Below are 23,834 nucleotides of genomic sequence, written 5' to 3'. Positions count from 1 at the left end.
TTTTTTTTTGGATTTTTTTGTCTTCTTTTATTTTGCTTGTTTTCAAATTTCTCGTGATTGTTTTGTTTAGTTCTTTTTTCTCGACAGGCGTTATTTTGCCGTCCGGTTTTTTTTTCGTGCGTTTTTAGTCGCGCGTTTTTTTTTTTTGTCGTGCGATTTTTAGTAGTACCGCGATTTTTTCCCTATGGATGTGTTGCTTCGGTTGTTTCTCTTGTTTGGTCAAAGGTTTCTCTGTCTTCTTTTGATATTCAGCTCTGTTCTGACACACACACACACACACACACACACACACACACGCACGTCCGCTATATCCACACGTACTTGCTTTGTTATGATGGGACGTGACATAAATGCGCTCCGCTTTGATTTACTGTACCAAGGAGAGCGGGAGAGGGGCGGAGTGTGTGTTGATGTAATGGTGTGACGCGCGGCCCCTAGATGGCGTTCGGTCATGCACTGTGCCATAGGGTGAGTTAGTCCTCCCTCCTCGGGCAGTCGCATGTCTTGGTGTGATTAATCTCCGGGTGAGGATATGTGATTGTGTGACGTGTGTGAGTCCTCGTGTATCATAGAAAAAGGGAGAAGTATGGAGTTATTAATGGAGGAATGAGAGTAGTAGTAGTAGTAGTTGTAGTAGTAGTAGTGGTGGAGGAGGTTGTAGTTGTTGTTGTTGTATTTCATCCGCTTTGTGTCCAATATAAACTTTTCGGGAGAGAGAGAGAGAAAGAGAGAGAGTCAATATTCGCACACCAAGAATACGATATTTGAAGGAAAGAAAGGACAAAGGAGAAGGAAAGAGGTTGGAGCAAAGGGAGGGAAAGGGACAAAGAGAAGAAAGAAAGAAAGAAGGAGGGGAAGGGAGACAACAGAGAGAGAGAGAGAGAGAGAGAGAGAGAGAGAGAGAGAGAGAGAGAGAGAGAGAGAGAGAGAGAGAGAGAGAGAGAGAGAGAGAGAGAACAACAAACAATGCAGGACGAATAGTTTTAAAGTTAAGACGCAGAAAATGGAAATAGATAGAAGGAAAAATGTGTTTGTCCGTGTGCTTGCATGTGTGAGTGCGTGTGTGCGTGTGTGTGTCCGTCCGTCATCATTGAAATATTCGCCTAGTCCTGCAAAATAGCGAAGCACAACTGGAAAACAAATATCGGTGCATAACTGTGAACAGATACGCGAGGAATTATACATATGCTCGCAAACACACGCCCAGTGGAAAAAATGGCAAACTTCTGTGCTGGCGGAAGATGAGTTTGCAGAATTTTAGCTACCACTGCACTATTCTAACTACTACTGCTACTACTACTACTACTTCTACTACTATTACTACTACTACTTCTACTACTATTACTACTACCAATACTGCCACTGCTACTGCTCATTTTTGCATCTTTTTTTTCTCTCCTATCTTTCCCGTCCACTTCTATTCCGCTTCTTTGTTTTCATTTTCCTCTTTCTCTTTCATACCTTCTTTTACAGTAGTCTTTTTTTCTCTACTGCTGCTACTGTAATGCTACTACTACTACTACTACTACTACTACTACCTCCACTACTACTGCTACTACTACTACCAAGCTTTTTTTTCTCACTCTCTATCTATCTCTTTTCAACACAAACATATAATCTGGGCCTTTTCATCCTATTTTTGCAGTGTACATTAGCCCTTGCGTCTTATTCTTCTTAAAACACGTGTTATTTTTAGCCCTCCCAACATCATCACTCACACTTAAGTCATCCCCAAGAGCCCAGTCACACGGCCACAAGCACACACACCCTAATTATGCCACTCTCCTCCTGCAGCTTGCATGCCTAACTAATTGCCAAGCCTGCTCGCCTTCCTGTCTGAAATTACCGCGTTGTTCTTGTATAAACTTCGATACACAGGAGGCGAGGCGCAGTGTAACCTAGCCCAACGTTTCCTTACTTAAGCAAACCAAAACGAATTCTAATGTACAGCAAAGAAAAGACAACGTAACACAAACCTAATCTAACCTAACCTAACCTAACCTAAGTAAATAGCACCCAACCTAACCTACCTGACCAAAGCAATCCTAACCTAACCTAACCTAACCATTGTAAATATCTCCCAACCTAACCTACCTGACCAAAGCAATCCTAACCTAACCTAACCTAACCTAACCTAAGTAAATATCACCCAACTTAACCTAATTGACCAAAGCAATCCTAACCTAACCTAACCTTACCTAACCTAAGTAAATTGCACCCAACCTAACCTTACTAACCAAAGCAATCCTAACCTAACCTAACCTAACCTAACCTAACCTGACCTAACCTGAGTAAATAGCACCCAACCTAACCTAACTAACCAAAGCAATCCTAACCTAACCTCAGCAAACCTCAACCGACCTCACCTCCCCGCCCCAGTGCTTGCCTACCATCCTTGAGACTCCCTGGTTGGTCGTCCATAAACATCGACGGTGAACAAACAGACATTCCCCTCTTGAATGTACGTGTCGCCTGATTTATGGGTAACACCTGCTTGTATTGGCCCTCTCACCTTGCTCCTCCTCCTCCTCCTCCTCCTCTTCCTTCTATTCCTACTCCTCCTCCTGCTCCCCCTACCACTGTTATTCTTCCTAGTGTATGTATTGGGTTTCTCATTGTCCTCTCTTCTTCCTCCTCCTCCTCCTTTTCCTTTTCCTCCTCTTCCTCCTCCTCCTCCTCCTCCTCCTCCTCCTCCTCCTTCTGCTTTGACTATTCTTTCTATTTCATTTATTGGGTTTCTCATTGTCCTCTGTTCTTCCTCCTCTTCCTTTTCCTCCTCTTGCTCCTTGTCTTCTTCTTCTTCCTCCTCTTCCTCCTCTTCTTCCTTCTAATCCTCCTTCTCCTCCTCCTTTTCCTTTGACTATTCTTCCTATTGCATTTTTTGGGTTTCTTATTTTCCTCTACTTCCTCCTCTTCCTTTTCCTCCTCCTCCTCCAGTTCCTTCTCCTCCTCTTCATACTCCTTCTGCTCCTCCTCCTCCTCCTCCTCTTCCTCATTATCTTCATCCTCATTCTGTTCTTCCTATCACATGCTTTGGGCTTCTATATGTCCTCTCCTCCTCCTCCTCCTCCTCCTCCTCCTTGTAGTGCTGCTTACCTGGTTTCTCCTCCATTATCCAGGTGTATCCGATATATATCCAGGTGGCCAAAGTGTCGGAGGTATCGATGGATGTTTATGAAGGCGCCGGTAAGTCTTATTAATGTCTTCTACGTTTTCCATTAATCACATACTCTCTAATAGATCCCTTCTCTCTCTCTCTCTCTCTCTTTTCCGTATTAACTTGATATTGCTTTCTTGTTTTCTTCCTTTCTGGTCCTCCTCTTTCCTCACTTTATTCTTCTCTTTGTCCTTCTCCGTTTCCTCCTCGTCATCCTTCTCCTCTTTCTGCTTCCTCATTCTCTCCCTTCTCCACTTCGTCTTTTTTCTCTTCCTCTTCTTCCTCTTCATCTTCCTGTTCTTCCTCCTCCTCCTTCATCGTTGGACCATATTATAAGACCTTCATCTCATTAGGGGAACATTATTTTAATCTTATCTTACCTTATACCTCACCTTAGCTTACCTTACCTTACTTAACCTTACCTTACCTTTACCTCACTTTACCTTACCTTACCTTACCTAACACACACACACACACACACACACACACACACAGAGCCTGCATATTAAGGCCAGACTAGTTTTAAAGTGTGGTGTTATTTTGCATAAGAGGTTTAAAGCAGAAATTACGTTATGAGAGAGAGAGAGAGAGAGAGAGAGAGAGAGAGAGAGAGAGAGAGAGAGAGAGAGAGAGAGAGAGAGAGAGAGAGAGAGAGAGAGAGAGAGAGAGAGAGAGAGAGAGAGAGAGAGAGAGAGAACTTAAACCTGATCTCCCCTGTGAAGGATCGCATGTCTGGCATAATGAGACGTTGTGATAACCTATGCCGGAAGTGGAGCTGATTTTTCACCTCCGCTAGATCTATCAGGAGGCTTAATGGTCCAGGCGGCGGTGGTGGTGGTGGTGGTGGTGATGGTGATATTGGTGGTGGTGGTGATGGTGGTGGTTCTGGTGAGGATGGATAGGAGAGGGTTGTGGTAGTGGTGGCTCGTGGTAGTAGTCATGGTGGTAGTAGGAGAAGAAGGAGGAGCAGGAGGAGGCGGAGAAAGAGGAAGAAGAAGAGAAATATAAAGAAGAAAAGGAAGAGAGGAAACTGAACCTAATCTAACCCAACAGAACCTAACCAAAGTGAGGAGAAGGAGAAGGAAGAGGAGGAGAAGAAGGAGAAAGAAGAGAAATAGAAAGAGGAAGAGGAATACATAGGAAGAATACATAGGAAGAACAGACACCAGAAGAACTATCGGTCTATGGTGAGGGTGTCTGTTTACTACCGCTACTACTAGTAATCTACGTGTGGTAGGATAGGACAGAATAGATGAAGGCTCCTCCCCACCCACCTCTCCCTCCGGCAACGTACCGGCAGGAAATAGTTAGAAGAGAACACCATGTACCTTTAAGGAAGAAAGGGACATGGAAATTTTACAGTAAAGAGAGAAATAAGAGAAAATTACTACCCTTAACTTACACTACTGGTAACCTAAGCTGTGGGGGAAAAATACTTCATTACATAAGAACATAAGAACATAGAAACACAGGGAGACTGGAAGAGGCCGAGTGGCCTACACAGGGCAGCCCCAGAATCCCCCCTAATACTCACGATGGGTGAGGTGTAGTTTCAGGGGCACGGATGGAGGCTTGATCCTCGTTTTACCGGCGGTACTATGCACGGCACCAGTACCCTGTCACCTTATTGCACCCACACCTCACTCCACCTGTCATACGGACATTAACTGTTGCTTTCCTCTAATGTTAACTTACGCTACTTGCAATCTAGGTTGTGGGGGAGAATAATATGGATTTAGGTTGAGGTCTTGCTGCAATCTGTCTGAAAACATGCGAAGAAGGGTCAGTGTAATCTTATATCCCTGAAGTACTTATCCAATGAAGACTTGAAGCTATTGATACTCTGTGCGCTAACTACTGACGGTGGGAGTCTATTCCAGTGATCGACGACTCTGTTATTGAAAAAACTTCTGCGTACCAATGTGTTACATCGGTTTCCCTTTAACTTCATACCGTTGCGAACATAACTTAATCTAACCTAACCTAACCTAATGAGAGAGAGAGAGAGAGAGAGAGAGAGAGAGAGAGAGAGAGAGAGAGAGAGAGAGAGAGAGAGAGAGAGAGAGAGAGAGAGAGGAAAGGATGAAAAGGCTTGAAGGTGAAGAGATAAAATGAGAAAAACCTGAAGATTAAGACGGAAATAAGATAAAAACGAATCAATTAACCTTTTCTTTCTTACCATTATGTGACTTTCCATCTTTATCAGTACTCAATATTACACTAAACAACAGAAGTTTCACACCACCAAGAAAAAAAAACATACATATCTATTCCTAGCATGCGACTCCCCATATATTCCAGTACTCTCTTTAGGGCTAAACCATTGAATTTTCACTATACCAGAAAGAAAAACAAACAAACCTATCCATCCCTAATATAATACGACTTTAAAACTACTTCATGACTCTCTAACGGTAAACCATTGAATTTTCACTATACCAGAAAGAAAAACAAACAAACCTATCCATCCCTAATATAATACGACTTTAAAACTACTTCATGACTCTCTAACGGTAAACCATTGAATTTTCACTATACCAGAAAGAAAAACAAACAAACCTATCCATCCCTAATATAATACGACTTTAAAACTACTTCATGACTCTCTAACGGTAAACCATTGAATTTTAACACTACCAGAAAGAAAAGAAAAACACAGACTTATCCATCCCTAGTAATATACGACTTCCCATCTACTCCAGTACCCTCTGTAACGCTAAACCACTATCCTATCACATCCTCACAGTACCGGGAAGAAAACAACCTGAGTACCTATCCATCCCATTCTAGGCCACGAGAATTCTATAGAGGAGAGTGGCATTCAATCTTAGCACGGTCTCCATTACCCTCACGGAATTGAATTAGAAGGCACATGGCGAGGGAGGGAATGGAGAGGAAAGGGACTGGAGGAGAGGAAGAGAGGAAGAGAGAGTGGAGGACATATGGTACTGGAGATGGTAGTTGGATCAAAGGAAAGAAGGAGAGAATAGGAGGAGAAAATATATGATGAAGGAAATGAAATGAAGGAGAGGAGATGATAGGAAGAGAAAATATTTGATGTGGGAAAGGAACTGAAAGAGTGGATATGATGGGAAGAGGAAGCATATTATAAAGGAAAGGATCTGAAGAAGGAAATGAGAGGAAGGGAAGCATATAATGAAGGAAAGGAGCTAAAGGCGAGGAGAAGAAGAAATAGGAAGCGGGAGACATAAGGTGAAGGAGAGGATGTAGGATTAAAGGAGAGAGGCATAAAATAGAGATGGAGAGAAGAGGAAGAGATGAAGATGAAGGAAATGGGGAAAATGAACATGAGAAAGGAAGGAAGGAAGGAAGGAAGCAAGCAAGGAGAGAGTAGAACGACGGATCTTGTAAGTCAGAAACGACACGGTAAAATAAAAAAGAGGTGGAAAATCTATACACTGAAAATACATAGAAGATTTATGATGGTTTAATATTTAATAGTCTGAAGAATAAATATAAAATGAAAAGGAGGATAAGGAAGAAGAGAAATAACGCAGAGAGAGAGAGAGAGAGAGAGAGAGAGAGAGAGAGAGAGAGAGAGAAACTGAGGGAGGAGGAGGAGGAGGCCAGGAACAGGAAGAAGAAAAGAAATGAAGGAAAAGGAGAAACAGGAGAGGGAAAGAGGGAGAAAACGTAGAGAGAGAGAAAGCTGAGGAAGAGGAGGAGGGAGAGGAAGAAAGACACTTGAAGGAAAAGAAAGAGTAACGGAAATACGAGAAGATAAAATAAAGAGAGGGAGGGAGCCTGAGGGCGTAGAGGAGAGAAAGGTTTGGCTTGTGAGGATGTGAAGGAGGAGGAGCAGGAGGATAGGGATGGAGGAAGGGGAGGTGGAGTAGCTGCGGCCGCCTGGAGGGTGCGTGGAGAATCTGCTAATTGGTGGTGAAAGCACTGGGTGGAAGAGAGAGAGAGAGAGAGAGAGAGAGAGAGAGAGAGAGAGAGAGACGACAAACAGACAGACAGACAAACATCCATACAGACAAACATCTATACAGACAAACATCCATACAGACAAGCAGACAGACAGAGAGACAGAAAGACAAATACAGACAGATGGATAGACAGACAGACAGACAGACAGAGATATGTACACCAAATACACATATGCAGAAATTATAGTAATAATAATAATAATAATAATAATAATAATAATAATAATAATAATAATAATGATAATAATGATAATGGTAATAATGATAATGGTAATAATGATAGCGCGTTATATTTCCGCGAAAGATAAGAATGTCGCTAATTAGATATCGCATAGTAGGATAATTTTACGTTACTCTCTCTCTCTCTCTCTCTCTCTCTCTCTCTCTCTCTCTCTCCAGCGAATATTTCAATTATTTTTCTTCTTTTTTTTTCAGTTCTCATAATGTTGTTTGATGGTGACATAGATGATCCAAACGACATGTGAATGAAATAATAGAAAAGGGAAAAGTTTGAAAGGAAAGTTGTGGTGTTTAGTGGATATCTCATTTCTATTTTCTTATCTTGTTTCTTTTTTTTTTTCTTTTTTTTTTTTTTCTTTTTTTTTTCAGTTCTCGTAAGGTTGTTTGGTGTTGGGGAAATCTCGATACAGGAGGAAGAGGGGAAACGCAGCGAAAGGTTGAAAGGATATCTAAGCAAATCCAGCAGAAGAGGAAAAGGCTGAAAGGGGAGATCGTACGCTAGTGAGTATTGCCTTTCTTTGTCTTCCCTTCTGTATCTTTTCAATGTTCGTAAGATTGTTTGGTGGGGGTAGAAAAAAAGAATCGATAAAAGAGGATACAGGTGAAACACAGAACTGAAGAATAAATTTAAAAGCAAAAGGAGGATAAGGATGAAGAGAGAAAACGTAAAGGGAGAAAAATGCTGAAAGAGGAGGAGGAGGAGGAGCAGGTACATGACGAAGAAAATAAAGGGAGGAAAAGAGTCTGAGAATATTGGCATCCTGAAGAACCATGAGTTAGAAGTAAAGAAAAGCAACATTCAGTTCAGCGCGATATAGTATTTTTTTTCTTTCGTCTTTCCTTTTTTGAGTCTTATTTTTCTACTCCTAAACAAATGGGATGTAAAGAAGAGTAACATTCACTGCAATACGATATACAGTTACGTCTTTCGCCTGTCCCCCCTTCTAGCGCTTTTTTTTTATACTCCTAGACGATCTTATGAACACTGAAGAAATACAAATGAGCTGGAAAAACGGCGACTAACATTTTTTAAGGGTCACATTTTTAAACATTTCGACGTCCAAATACAAACATCTGACAAGGCTTTCGTAAGAGTTGTGGGCATTTCCAGAGGTAGTTTTATGACCCTGGCGGTGGTGTGACAAAGCTTGTGTCCCACGAAGATGAAAATTACACTCACGAGACCGCGATTAATCTCCTTTCCGACCCTTGTAAGCAGTTGATGTGAGAGGTGGACCCGTCTGGGAAAACCGACCTATGTACAACGCAGGATATAGTTTTGTCTTCGGCCTTTCCTTCTTCTAACGATTTCTTTTACCCCCAAACAATCTAATGAACACTGAAGGGGATATGAATAAGAAGAAAAAAAAGAAGAGCAACATTTAGTACAACATTATGTACAGTTTTGTCTTACGGTTTTTCCTTTATCCTTTATCCTGTATCGAATAAAGCAAAATTCAGGGCGTTGTATACCTGCAAATTAACGACTCGAACTGGTGAGTCGTTAATTTGCAGGTATACAACGCCCTGAAATTTGCTTGCCGCTTTTCCTTCTCATTTGTATATCTTCAGTGCTCATAAGATTGTTTGATGGGGGTGCAGAAAAATAGTCGATACAGGATAAAGGATAAAGGAAAAGTCGCAAGACAAAACTGTACATAATGTTGTACTAAATGTTGCTGTTCTTTTTTTTTCTTCTTATTTGTATCCCGTCAATGTTCATTAGATTGTTTGGGAGTAAAAGAAATCGATAGAGGAGGAAAAGACGAACAACAAAACTGTATGCTGCTCTGTACTTCGGTCAGTAATCCCAGACGGCTCCATCTCTCACATCAACTGCTTACAAGGGTCGGAAAGGAGATTAATAGCTTTCCCGTGAGTGTAATTTTCATCTTCGTGGGACACAAGCTTTGTCACACCACCGCCAGGGTCATAAAACTACCTCTGGAAATGCCCACAACTCTTACGAAAGCCTTGTCAGATGTTTGTAATTGGACGTTGAAATGTTTAAAAATGTGACCCTTAAAAAATGTTGCTCGCCGTTTTTCCAACTCACTTGTATTTCCTCAGTGTTCATAAGATCGTCTAGGAGTATTTAAAAAAAACGATAGAAGGGGGAAAGGCGAAGGACATAACTGTATATTGTATTGTAGTGAATTTTGCTCTTCTTCACCTCCTATTTGTTAAAGAAGAGAAAAATAAAACTCATAAAAAGAGGGAAAGACGAAAGAAAAAAAAATGTATATCACGCTGTACTGAATGTTGCTCTTCTTTACTTCTAACTCATGCTTCTTCAGGACTTGTAAGATTCCGCCTAAGTACGCCCAGGCAAAGTTTTGATAAAGTTTGACTCGGGACGCCTTGCTCCCAGCGCCGCTCTCAGAGTTTTATGATATGCCCGGGCAGGGAGAGAGAGAGGATGTGATATTTGAGAAGCAGGGTTGGAAAAGGTTAAAGAAAGGTTGGATGATGGTTGAAGACTAGATGTTAGGACAATATGTGACGATAGGAAGACTAGATATGATGTTAGGAAGACTAGATGTTACAAAGAATAGATGTGATGCTAGGTTGATTAAATGGGAAAGGTTAAAGAAAGGTATGATGATGGAGGACTGGATGTTAAGACTATATGTGATGTTATGAAGACTAGATTTATGATGTTAGGAAGACTACATGTTACAAAGACTATATATGATGTTAGGTAGATTGATTGGGAAAGGTTAAAGAAAGATATGATGATGGGGAAGACTAGATATGAAGACGAAGATTAATAAATTTATATAGAACGAATGATTGGAAAGAGAACGTATAGAAGGAACAGAATACAGAAATTGATTGAGAATATACGTATAAAATTGAGAGAGGGACATGGTGTATTTAATGAAGAAAAGTAAGCAAAAGAAAGACGTGGAAGCGGAAGAAATGGAGGATAGAAAGATTTGCAGATGGGGTTGAATGAAAATAGATAAAAAGGAGATTGAAAGTAGACAGTGAAGAGAAAGAGAAATGAAGTAGAAAGAGACAGACAAACAGAAAAAGATAGACAGACAGAGAAGAGACGAGAAAGACAGGAGAAAGGTCACTCAAAAAAATACAAAAAAGAAAATAAAAGATGCAAAAAAAAAAAAAAACATAACTCAAGGAGCGGCTGAGTAATTCCAAGTCATTAGGCGGCGTTGTCTGGCTCCTCGGCTTACCTGGTGGCCCGGCGCTTAATTATGTACACCTGGAAGAACACGCCTGATTAAATATGAACGTCCCAGCGCCAAGAATTGTAGATGAAGACGATAGACCGTGTGTAAATGGGAGGAAAGGAGGAGGAGGAGGAGAAAGAAGTGGAGGATGATAAGGAAAAGGAGGAGGACGAGGACGAGGAGGAGGAGGACGAGGATGATAAGAAGGAGGAGAAGGACAAGGATGAGGAGGAGGGGAAGGAGGAGGAGGAGGACGAGGGAGTAGTTGTGTTGGGTTGTGTGGGTTGTGCTGGCCCGTAACACACACACACACACACACACACACACACACACACACACACGAGGGGGCCACATGTATATTCTAAGGCCCTACCCATTTGACGTCATGCTATATTAAGTCAACGTTTCATCTCTTCAAGAATATCGTGTAAGTCGACGAAACATACAAAGAAAAAAAAAGATGATATTTACTGGAGCACAGTTTCCCATGTCCGCATATCTCTCTTCTATTGTTTTGTTTATATGTCCTTTTGTTACCTATTTGACACCATGCATTTTTAAGTCAACGTTTTACTTCCAAGACAATCATGAATAGTCGACGTTCCACTTCCGAACACTCAAGTCCGTATTCAGTTCGCCAGTTTCAAAAGCCTCTCGGAGAAGTTGACGAGGTGTTCATCTTCTGTTTCGTGATCTCAGTGATAGTTTTACCCGACTCCAACACCTTGCACGGAAAAATCACCCATGAAAACCCGGTCAACGTTCTGTGTGGCCTTGGGAAACAGTAATGGGACCCAGAAACGTTTAAAATGACCCGCAAAACCTCACACCTCCCTTAATAACAACGTATCAGCCTGAAGGAGAACAAGAACGCGGGATGCAAGGAAAGACGGAGACGCGCGGTGTATTTGGGGAGTAAGCTTAGGGAAACAGACACCGGGGCTTCAAGGGGCTTCAGGAGGGGGAGCGAGGAGTTAGTGGGAGTGGGAGGAGCTCAGCGCGGAGAGAGTTGAGGGCGCTCAGATGGATTACGTTGCTGTGTCAATGGAGAACTCGCAGACAGGGAATGATCGCTTGATATACCGTGAGCTGACATCCGGGAACCGCCTCCTCCATCTCCTCTTCCTTCTCCTTTTCCTTCTCCTGTTACTCCTCCTCCTCCTTCGTGTTCTCCTCCTCCTCTTCATTCGGAAACCACGCCCTTCATCTCTTCCTTCGTCTTTTCCTCCTCCTTCTCCTCCTTCTCCTGTTACTCCTCCTCCTCCTTCTTCGTCTTCTCCTCCTCCTCCTCTTCATTCGGAAACCACGCCCTTCATCTCTTCCTTCTTTTCCTCCTCCTTCTCCTCCTCCTCCCTTCTTCGTCTTCTCCTCCTCCTCCTCTTCATTCGGAAACCACGCCCTTCATCTCTTCCTTCTTTTCCTCCTCCTTCTCCTCCTCCTCCCTTCTTCGTCTTCTCCTCCTCCTCCTCTTCATTCGGAAACCACGCCCTTCATCTCTTCCTTCTTTTCCTCCTCCTTCTCCCTTCTTCGTCTTCTCCTCCTCCTCCTCTTCATTCGGAAACCACGCCCTTCATCTCTTCCTTCTTTTCCTCCTCCTTCTCCTCCTTCTCCCTTCTTCGTCATCTCCTCCTGCTTATCCGTTACTTTCTCCTCCTCCTTTTCCCTTATGCTTATCGTCCTTCTTTTCCTTCTCCTCTTTCTCCTTCTTGCTCCTCGTCCTTTTCCTCCTCCTTCTCCTTCTCCTTCTCCTCCTCCTCCTCCCACGTCTCCTTCTCTCCCTGCTTTTCCATTTCCATTCCCTCCTCCTTCCCATCTCTCTCGGTTTAATATTTATCCTTCTCCTTTATCTCCTTTCGCTCCTGATCCTTAATGTCTCCTCCTTCTTGTTTTCCTTCTGCTAATCATTATCCTCCTCCTCCTCCTCCTCCTTCACCTTCTCTTCCTCTTCCTTCTCTTTCTCTACAAGCTCATCAAATTTACACACACACACACTCTCTCTCTCTCTCTCTCTCTCTCTCTCTCTCTCTCTCTCTCTCTCTCTCTCTCTCTCTCTCTCTCTCTCTCTCTCTCTCTCTCTCTCTCGCGTTACGTGGGTTCTAATTATGATTTGGGTTAAGCTGCTTTCTCTTCGTAGTAAATTGAGAGTTTTCCGTCCAACACAAAGCCTTCCTGAACAGTCTTTATCTCCCAGTTTGATTTTCGTGGGCCGGTGGGCGAGAACAGACACACAGACAGGCAGACGGGGCCACCAGGTACCTATCTGATGTCGGGGCCGCGCAGAGGAGCTTTCAATTAAGGGCTTCGTTGCCGCGGGATTTTCATGAATATGGCCTGAAAAAGGTTAAAAAAAAAGTATGTATCTATCTATTTAGTTACTTGCCTACCTGCCCGCCCGTCGCTTAATGAGAGGAATGAAGCTATGGGGAACAGGGGATTGTGGATTTATCTATTTGTATGTCTGTCTATCTATCTGTTATGTTATCTTGTGTGCATTTGTCTAAGTCTGTCTCATTTTGTCTTTCTCTCTATCTATCTGTTATGTTATCTGTTGTGCATTTGTCTAAGTCTGTCTCATGTTGTCTTTCTCTCTATCTATCTGTTATGTTATCTATTGTGCATTTGTCTAAGTCTACCTCATTTTTTCTGCCTATTTGTCACTTTATCAGTATTTATCTAGAAAAAGGAATGCAGCTATAGTGAAAGGGTATTGTGAATCTGCCTCCCTGATTATTTTTTCTGTCTATTTATGGGGGAAGAAGGATTGTGTTTCTGTATCTGTTTAACTTTTTGTCTATCTGCCAATATATCTATCAATCTACCTTGAGATAGGAATGCATAGGGAAAGAAAGGAGTGTGCTTCCAACTGTCTTGTGGTCTATCTAGCTGTCAAACTATCTATCAGTATTTACCTTGATATTATTATGAGGAAAAGGATGATAGATAGTCCCTCAAATCACCGCACTCTACCCTCTATCAGTATTTACGTAGATATCATTTTATGGAAGAGGAAGATAGCTAGCCCCTCAAATCACCGCACTCTACCCTCTATCAGTATTTACGTAGATATCATTTTATGGAAGAGGAAGATAGCTAGCCCCTCAAATCACCGCACTCTACCCTCTATCAGTATTTACGTAGATATCATTTTATGGAAGAGGAAGATAGCTAGCCCCTCAAATCACCGCACTCTTCCCTCTATCAGTATTTACGTAGATATCATTTTATGGAAGAGGAAGATAGCTTGTCCCTCAAATCACTTCCCTCTGCCCTCACACACACACACACACACACACACACACACACACACACACACACACACACACACACACACACACTTAGGATAATAACATAGACCGAAGAATGAAGAGATGAAGGAAAGGAGGATAGGTTAAAGGAAAGAAGGAGAAGGGAACAGGAAGAAGGCGCGCAGGATGAATGTATGAATGAATGAATGAATGAAGCAATGAAGAGTTTCGTGGAAGTCTCGTGTTTGTGTTTCTTTTCCTTGAGCGCGTCGCGGATATATCACTGAAGGTTTGATGGTGGCGGGAGCGAGCATAGAGTCAACAGCGGAGATTTGACGTTAAATAATAGACAGCATCCGCGCCTTCTGTGAAACGCAAACCCTCCCACAAAAACAGAGAGATAGAAGGAAAAGGAGGAGAAGGAGAGAACCCGGGAGATGAAACACGAAGAGAGGCAAAGAAAGGGAGAGAAAAACGGAAAAAAAAGAAAGAAAGAGGAGAAATTAAGACTGTGAAACGCAAACCCTCCCACAAAAACAGAGAGATAGAAGGAAAAGGAGGAGAAGGAGAGAACCCGGGAGATGAAACACGAAGAGAAGCGAAGAAAGGGAGAGAAAAACGGGAAAAAAAAAGAAAGAGGAGAAATTAAGACTGTGAAACGCAAACCCTCCCACAAAAACAGAGAGATAGAAGGAAAAGGAAGAGGAGGAGAGAACCCTGGAGATGAAACACGAAGAGAGGCAAAGAAAGGGAGAGAAAAACGGGAAAAAAAAAGAAAGTAAGAGGAGAAATTAAGACTGTGACACGTAAACCCTCCCACAAAAACAGAGAGATGAAGGAAAAGGAGGAGAAGGAGTGAACCCTGGAGATGAAACATGAAGAGAGGCAAAGAAAGGGAGAGAAAAACGGGAAAAAAAAAGAAAGTAAGAGGAGAAATTAAGACTGTGAAACGCAAACCCTCCCACAAAAACAGAGAGATGAAGGAAAAGAAGGAGGAGGAGTGAACCCGGGAGATGAAACACGATAAGAGAGGCAAAGAAAGAGAGGAAAAACGGGAAAGAACAGGAAAGGAAGAGGAGAAATTAAGACGCGAAATGAGACACGAAGAAACAAAAAAAAAGAATTACGAAGAGAGACAAAGAAAGGGAGGAAAAACGGGGAAAAAACAGGAAAGGAAGAGGAGAAATTAAGACGGGAAATGAGACACGAACAAACAAAAAAAAATATCACAAGAAAAATGGATGAAATTAAAAAAAAACTATGAAAACACGAAAGTAGGAGGAAAAGGAAGAGGAAAACTGAACCGGGGGATTAGACACGAAGAAAAGAAAGAAAAGAAAGAAAAAACACAAATTACCTCTCACGAAAACGGAAGTAGAAGAAAAAGAAGAGGAGAAATAAATACTGAAGATTATATCCCTTTCTTTTCCCTTTTCTTTTTCGTTTCCCTTTCGTTTCCTTTTTTCCTTTTCATTTCCCTTTTTTCTTACTTTTCCCTTTCTATTCCCCTTCTCTTTTTCCCCTTCTCTTTTTTTCACCTGTTCTGTGTTCTTTTTCCTTCTTTTTCCCTTCGACTATCCTCTCCTATCCCTCATCCCTTCAGCCCTTCATATTCCCATCCTGCTTTCGTTTCCTTACTGAAGATGAAACGCAGGAAAAGGCAGGAAAAGGAGAGAGAAACTAAATAGCCTCCCACGAAAACAGGTGAGTAGAAGGAAAAGGAGAAGAAGAAATTAACCATGGAGATGAGACACGAAGGAACAAGAAAAGAAAAGACAAGATAAGGGAGAGATATGTAAAAACCCTCCCACGGAAACAGAGAAATAAGAGGAACAGAAAGAGAAAAAATGAACCCGGGAGATGAGACACTAAAATAGACGAGGAGAGGAAGGAAACAACATAAAAACAAAACACGTAATAAAACAAGGAAGGAAGAGGAAAGGAAGAGAAGAAATGAACCTTGGAGACGAGATACTAAGAAAAGCGAGGAAAAGGGAGAAAAAAATTATAACGCCTCCCACAAAAACAGGAAAATAGAAGGAAAAGGCAGAGGAGGAATGGACCCAGAATATTAGCCGCAAGATAAGACAAGAAAAAGGGAAAGAAAATATTTATTAATTCTTCATAAAGCAGCATTCAGAAATACGAAAAGAAAAGTTCAATTCCGACAAAACCAAAACCAACCAATCAAAATTTCTGACAGTGAAAAAAAAAATCATTGGTTCTTCATTCTAAAAAGGCTGAAAGGAAAGGAAGAAAATTGGAAAGGGCAGACAGGAAAGGAGTGGAAAGTGATAAGGGAGGGAGAGAAAATGGAAAGGTATGTAGGGTTGGAATGGAAAGGGAAAAGGGAGAGATGGAAAGTGGAATGGGTAGATAGTGTTTGAATGAATGAAATTGGAAAGTTGAAAGGAAGGGGTTGAAGTGGAAAGGGGAATAGGGTTGGATTGGACAGTGGAAAGGGAGCGAGGGAAAGTGGATAAAGCAGACAGGGTTGAATGGAAAGTGGAAAAAAATGGGATTGAAGTGAAAAGGATAGATAGTCGAAATGTAAAGTAGAAAGGAAGGAAGGGAAAGTTGAAAGGAAGGATGGGTAAGTTGAAAAGAAGGAAGGGAAAGCTGAAAGGAAGGAAGGGAAAGTTGAAAGGAAGGAAGAGAAAGTTGAAAGGAATACGGGGAAAGTTGAAAGGAAGGAAGGGAAAGTTGAAAGGAAGAAAGGGAAAGTTGAAAGTAAGGAAGTGAAAGTTGACAGGAAGGAAGGAAAGGAAAGTTGAAAGGAAAGACGGGAATTATGAAAGAGAGGAAAGTAAATTAGAAAGGATCGATATGGTAGGAATGGGAAGTTGAAAGGGAGGGATGGAAAATAAAAACGGTAAATGATGGTGTCAGGGACGAAGCAATAAAACAAGAAAATAAATCAAATCAAAAGAAACGAGAAAAAACAGCAAAAAAAAAACAGCATTCATTTGTCTTCTGTTTGCGGCGATTAATCTTATTCTCGACCGCCGTGTTTTTCTTCTGCAATGAGGAAAACTAAAACAGAGGACTCACTCACACGTCTTCCGTTGTTCTTTGCTTTCATTTCTTTCTTTTTTTTCTTTTGCAACGAGGGAAAAAAAAACAGTATTCGCCCACACGTTTTCAATTGCTCTTTTTTTTCTTCTTTAATCATTGTGTTTTGTTTTACAGCGAGACAGAAAAAAACAGAATAGTTACACGTTTTTCATAGTTTTATTTTTTTTATCACGTGTTTTTTTTTTATATTTGAAATCGTGTTTTTTCTATATTTTCATCGTGTTTTTTCTATATTTTCATCGTGTTTTTTTTATTAGTTTTTTTTCATCTTTTTTTTCATCGTTTTTTTTTTTTATATCTTATTAGTATTTTTCATGTTTTTTCCATCTTGTTTTTTCTATGTTTTCATCGTGTTTTTTCTATAGTTTCATGTTTTTTTGTATTTTCATCGTGTTTTTTCTATAGTTTCATGTTTTTTTGTATTTTCATCGTGTTTTTTCTATAGTTTCATCTTTTTTCTGTATTTTCATCGTGTTTTTTCTATATTTTTATCGTGTTTTTTTCTATATATTCATCGTGTTTTTTTCTATATTATCATCGTGGTTTTTTATATTTTCATCGTGGTTTTTTATATTTTCATCGTGTTTTTTTCTATATTTTCATCGTGTTTCTTTCTTTATTTTCATCGTGTTTCTTTCTATATTTTCATCGTGTTTCTTTCTATATTTTCATCGTGTTTCTTTCTATATTATCATCGTGTTTTTTTATATTTTCATCGTGTTTTTTCTATATTATCATCGTGTTTTTTCTATATTTTCATCGTGTTTTTTCTATATTTTCATCGTGTTTTTTCTATATTTTCATCGTGTTTTTTCTATATTTTCATCGTGTTTTTTTCTATATTTTCATCGTGTTTTTTCTATATTTTCATCGTGTTTTTTCTATATTATCATCGTGTTTTTTCTATATTTTCATCGTGTTTTTTCTATATTATCATCGTGTTTTTTCTATATTTTCATCGTGTTTTTTCTATATTATCATCGTGTTTTTTCTATATTATCATCGTGTTTTTTCTATATTTTCATCGTGTTTTTTCTATATTTTCATCGTGTTTTTTCTATATTTTCATCGTGTTTTTTCTATATTTTCATCGTGTTTTTTTTTATATTTTCATCGTGTTTTTTTTTATATTTTCATCGTGTTTTTTTCTATATATTCATCGTGTTTTTTTCTATATTATCATCGTGGTTTTTTATATTTTCATCGTGTTTTTTCTATATTTTCATCGTGTTTCTTTCTATATATTCATCGTGTTTTTTTCTATATTATCATCGTGGTTTTTTATATTTTCATCGTGTTTTTTCTATATTATCATCGTGTTTTTTCTATATTTTCATCGTGTTTTTTCTATATTTTCATCGTGTTTTTTCTATATTTTCATCGTGTTTTTTCTATATTTTCATCGTGTTTTTTCTATATTATCATCGTGTTTTTTCTATATTTTCATCGTGTTTTTTTCTATATTTTCATCGTGTTTCTTTCTATATTTTCATCGTGTTTCTTTCTATATTTTCATCGTGTTTTTTTCTATATTTTCATCGTGTTTCTTTCTATATTTTCATCGTGTTTTTTTCTATATTTTCATCGTGTTTCTTTCTATATTTTCATCGTGTTTCTTTCTATATTTTCATCGTGTTTTTTCTATATTTTCATCGTGTTTATTTCTATATTTTCATCGTGTTTCTTTCTATATTATCATCGTGTTTTTTCTATATTTTCATCGTGTTTTTTCTATATTTTCATCGTGTTTCTATATTTTCATCGTGTTTATTTCTATATTTTCATCGTGTTTCTTTCTATATTTTCATCGTGTTTCTTTCTATATTTTCATCGTGTTTCTATATTTTCATCGTGTTTCTATATTTTCATCGTGTTTCTTTCTATATTTTCATTGTGTTTCTTTCTATATTTTCATTGTGTTTCTTTCTATATTTTCATCGTGTTTTTTCTATATTTTCATCGTGTTTTTTTCTATATTTTCATCGTGTTTTTTCTATATTTTCATCGTGTTTTTTCTATATTTTCATCGTGTTTCTATATTTTCATCGTGTTTCTATATTTTCATTGTGTTTCTATATTTTCATCGTGTTTCTTTCTATATTTTCATCGTGTTTCTATATTTTCATCGTGTTTCTTTCTATATTTTCATCGTGTTTCTATATTTTCATCGTGTTTCTATATTTTAATCGTGTTTCTTCTATATTTTCATCGTGTTTCTATATTTTCATCGTGTTTCTTTCTATATTTTCATCGTGTTTTTCTATATTTTCTTCGTGTTTCTTTATTTTCATCGTGTTTTTTCTATATTTTCATCGTGTTTCTTTCTATATTTTCATCGTGTTTTTTTCTATATTTTCATCGTGTTTTTTTCTATATTTTCATCGTGTTTCTTTCTATATTTTCATCGTGTTTCTTTCTATATTTTCATCGTGTTTCTTTCTATATTTTCATCGTGTTTCTATATTTTCATCGTGTTTCTTTCTATATTTTCATCGTGTTTCTATATTTTCATCGTGTTTCTTTCTATATTTTCATCGTGTTTCTTTCTATATTTTCATTGTGTTTCTTTCTATATTTTCATCGTGTTTCTATATTTTCATCGTGTTTCTATATTTTCATCGTGTTTCTTTCTATATTTTCATCGTGTTTCTATATTTTCATCGTGTTTCTTTCTATATTTTCATCGTGTTTCTATATTTTCATCGTGTTTCTTTCTATATTTTCATCGTGTTTTTTTCTATATTTTCATCGTGTTTCTTTCTATATTTTCATCGTGTTTCTATTTTCATCGTGTTTCTATATTTTCATCGTGTTTCTTTCTATATTTTCATCGTGTTTCTATATTTTCATCGTGTTTCTTTCTATATTTTCATCGTGTTTCTATATTTTCATCGTGTTTCTTTCTATATTTTCATCGTGTTTCTTTCTATATTTTCATCGTGTTTCTATATTTTCATCGTGTTTCTATATTTTCATCGTGTTTCTTTCTATATTTTCATCGTGTTTCTATATTTTCATCGTGTTTCTTTCTATATTTTCATCGTGTTTCTATATTTTCATCGTGTTTCTATATTTTCATCGTGTTTCTTTCTATATTTTCATCGTGTTTCTTTCTATATTTTCATCGTGTTTCTATATTTTCATCGTGTTTCTTTCTATATTTTCATCGTGTTTCTATATTTTCATCGTGTTTCTTTCTATATTTTCATCGTGTTTCTTTCTATATTTTCATCGTGTTTCTATATTTTCATCGTGTTTCTTTCTATATTTTCATCGTGTTTCTTTCTATATTTTCATCGTGTTTCTTTCTATATTTTCATCGTGTTTCTTTCTATATTTTCATCGTGTTTCTTTCTATATTTTCATCGTGTTTCTATATTTTCATCGTGTTTCTTTCTATATTTTCATCGTGTTTCTTTCTATATTTTCATCGTGTTTCTTTCTATATTTTCATCGTGTTTCTTTCTATATTTTCATCGTGTTTCTTTCTATATTTTCATCGTGTTTCTTTCTATATTTTCATCGTGTTTCTTTCTATATTTTCATCGTGTTTCTATATTTTCATCGTGTTTCTTTCTATATATTCATCGTGTTTTTTTCTATATTATCATCGTGGTTTTTTATATTTTCATCGTGTTTTTTTCTATATTTTCATCGTGTTTTTTTCTATATTTTCATCGTGTTTCTTTCTATATTTTCATCGTGTTTTTTTCTATATTTTCATCGTGTTTCTTTCTATATTTTCATCGTGTTTCTTTCTATATTTTCATCGTGTTTCTTTCTATATTTTCATCGTGTTTCTATATTTTCATCGTGTTTCTTTCTATATTTTCATTGTGTTTCTTTCTATATTTTCATCGTGTTTCTATATTTTCATCGTGTTTCTATATTTTCATCGTGTTTCTTTCTATATTTTCATCGTGTTTCTTTCTATATTTTCATCGTGTTTCTATATTTTCATCGTGTTTCTTTCTATATTTTCATCGTGTTTCTTTCTATATTTTCATCGTGTTTCTATATTTTCATCGTGTTTTTTTCTATATTTTCATCGTGTTTTTTTCTATATTTTCATCGTGTTTTTTTCTATATTTTCATCGTGTTTCTTTCTATATTTTCATCGTGTTTCTTTCTATATTTTCATCGTGTTTCTATATTTTCATCGTGTTTTTTTTTCCTTTGCAGGGAGACAAAAGAAAAGAGAATAGGCATTTTTCATTATTCTTTATCTTCATCGTGTTTTTTTTCTTTTGCAGCGAGAATAAATGAAGAGAATAGTTCCACGTCTGTCATTGTTTTTTTGTTTTTTTTGTTTTTCATCTCGTGTCTTCTTTTGAAATGAGGAATAAAACAATGCTCACTCACACGCCTTCCATTGTTATGTTTGCATCGTGTATATTTTCTTTGGCAGTGAATATGTAAAAAAAAAAAAAGTCTTCCACTGTTTATTTTCATCATCTCGTTTTTCTTTTGCAATGAGAAAAAACAATACTCACCCGCCTTCCATTGTTTTTTTTTTTGTTTTTTTTTCATTGTATATATTTTCTTTGGCAGTGAAAATAGAAAACAATACTCATACGTCTTCCACTGTTTATTTTCATCATCTCGTTTTTCTTTTGCAATGAGAAAAAACTATACTCACACGCCTTCCATTGTTTTTTTTTGTTTTCATCGTGTATATTTTCTTTGGCAGTGAAAATAGAAAACAATACTCATACGTCTTCCACTGTTTATTTTCATCATCTCGTTTTTCTTTTGCAATGAGAAAAAACAATACTCACACGCCTTCCATTGTTTTTTTTTTTTGTTGTTGTTGTTGTTGTTTTCATCGTGTATATTTTCTTTGGCAGTGAAAATAGAAAACAATACTCAAACGTCTTCCACTGTTTATTTTCATCATCTCGTTTTTCTTTTGCAATGAGGAAAAATACAGAATACTCACTTACACTCCTTCCATTGTTTTTTTGTTTTGTTTTTATCGTGTATATTTTCTTTGGCAGTGAAAATAAAAAAAACAATTCTCACACGTCTTCCACTGTTCATTTTCATCATCTCGTTTTTCTTTTACAATAAGGAAAAATACAGAATACTCACTCACATTCCTTCCATTGCTTTTTTGTTTTGTTTTTATCGTGTATATTTTCTTTTGTAGTAAAAAAAAAATAGTCACACGTCTTCCACTGTTCATTTTCATCATCTCGTTTTTCTTCTGCAATGAAACAAAAAAAAACAGTACCTCTCCCACGTCTTCCATTGTCCTTTGTTTTCACTCACGCTGGAAAACAGAAAAGGAGAAAGTGAATGGGTTAGGGAAGTCTATTTTTAAACTCATGAACAAACATTCCGTCGCTGCCGTTCCATCACTTTATCTTCCTAATGAGAGGAAAGACACACAAACAACACTCATTTATATTCTGTTCATGCCGTTCACTCAGCTTATTTCCTTTTTCTGGGAAGTGGAAATCAAAATAAGACTAACAACACTCCTTTACATTCCTTACAGAGCCGCTTTTTTTATGTATTAACCGCTGGAAAAAAAAAGAAAACGAAAACAAGATATGGGCTTAAGGGAGACTCATTTAATTCAGGGAGAAAGTTTTTTTTTATTATACCACAAGAAAGAAGAATAGAAAAAAAAAAGGAGTAGGAAAAGAGCTGAGGGGGAACTAGCCGATAGATTTCTTTACGTCGCAAGAGAGAAAAAAACGGGAGTAGGGAAAGGGTTTAGGGGAAACGCCTTTATTTATAGAGATTTTTTTTCTTACACAACCAGAGAAAGAAAAATAAAGAAAACAGGAACAGGGAGAAGGCTGAGGGGAAACTCCTTCATTTAGAGAGGAGAATATTTTTACACAATCACAGAAAAAAAGAGAAAAAGAGGACAAGGAAAAGGGCTTAGGGGAAACTCCTTCACTTAGAGAGGAGAAAGTTATTTTATGCAAAACCACGAAAAAAAAGAAGAAGGATAAGGACTTAGGGGACACGTCTTCATTTAGAGAGGAGAGATAATATTTCTCTCCCTTCCCTTGATCCTGGAGAAAAAAAAGAGGAGGAAATTGGGGGGGGGAATAGGAGAAAATATATCTCCATTTCTCCCCTCCCTTGATGCTGGAGAGAAGGGAGAAGAGTGGGAGGAATTGATGGGGTTGGGGAATAGGGAGGAATAGTAATCTCCCTTTCTTTCCCTTCCCTTGATCCTGGAGAGAAGGGAGAAGAGTGGGAGGAAATTGAAGGGGTTGGGGAATAGGGAGAAAAAAGTATATCTCCCTTTCTCTCCCCTCCCTTGATGCTGGAGAGAAGGGAGAAAAGTGGGAGGAAACTGAAAGGGTTTTGGAATAGGGAGAAAAAGTATATCTCCCTTTCTCTCCCTTCCCTTGGCCGTACGAGAGAAAGGAGAGGAGGGAGAGAGACTGGGAAGGAGGATTGGTTTATCTAGTGGGAGGAAACTGAAGGGGTTGGGGAATAGGGAGGAAAAGTATCTCTCCCTTTCTCTCCCTTCCCTTGTCCGTACGAGAGAAAGGAGAAAAGGGAGAGAGATGAGGAAGGAGGAGGATGCGTTTATCTCCCTTTTTCTCTTTTTTTAACACAAACACTGGAATATCGATAATGAAAACAGGATGAGGGAGAGAGCTCAGTGGAAAGGCTTTCATTTATCAACGAAGCCCATTGCCGGCGGCCTCACGGGGATCTCTTAATACACTTTCGATTCTCAATTACTCGGCTCGGAGGCTGACGTTGCCGGCTCATTATTGCTGCCAAGGCCTCCGCACCGGGCCCAGGGACGCGGCGCTCCACCCGTCCTGAAGCAAAACGCGTCTGCTTCTCCAACACACACCCTTCCCTTGAGCCTGGAGAGAAAGGAGAAGATGAGGGGCATGAAGGGAGGGAAACAAGAAAAAGAAGAAAAGGGAGAAAGGTGGGAGAAGGTTGAAAGGGAACGGGAAAAGGGAGTATGCTTTTATCTCCCTTTCTCTCC

General features: G+C 38.4%; 1 long non-coding RNA gene across 4 annotated transcripts in view; it reads left to right on the top strand.

Annotated features, from left to right (window-relative positions):
- LOC126997041 (uncharacterized) overlaps window positions 1-23,834 on the top strand; it is a 264,289-nt gene that overhangs the window by 42,842 nt on the left and 197,613 nt on the right. Inside the window, exon 1 of one of the 4 annotated variants that reach the window (XR_007751862.1) lies at window positions 7,743-7,848. The exons of 2 other annotated variants lie outside the window; for them this stretch is intronic. This is a non-coding gene — a long non-coding RNA (uncharacterized LOC126997041). Of the gene's footprint in view, window positions 1-7,742; window positions 7,849-23,834 lie in introns of those variants that run through there. One more of the 4 variants, XR_007751858.1, reaches the window with a different exon arrangement.

This window comes from Eriocheir sinensis, chromosome 11, assembly GCF_024679095.1.
Source record: "Eriocheir sinensis breed Jianghai 21 chromosome 11, ASM2467909v1, whole genome shotgun sequence".
NCBI lineage: Eukaryota > Metazoa > Arthropoda > Malacostraca > Decapoda > Varunidae > Eriocheir > Eriocheir sinensis.
Note: the sequence above shows the minus strand (reverse complement) of the source record. Positions and strands in the feature narration are given on the sequence as shown.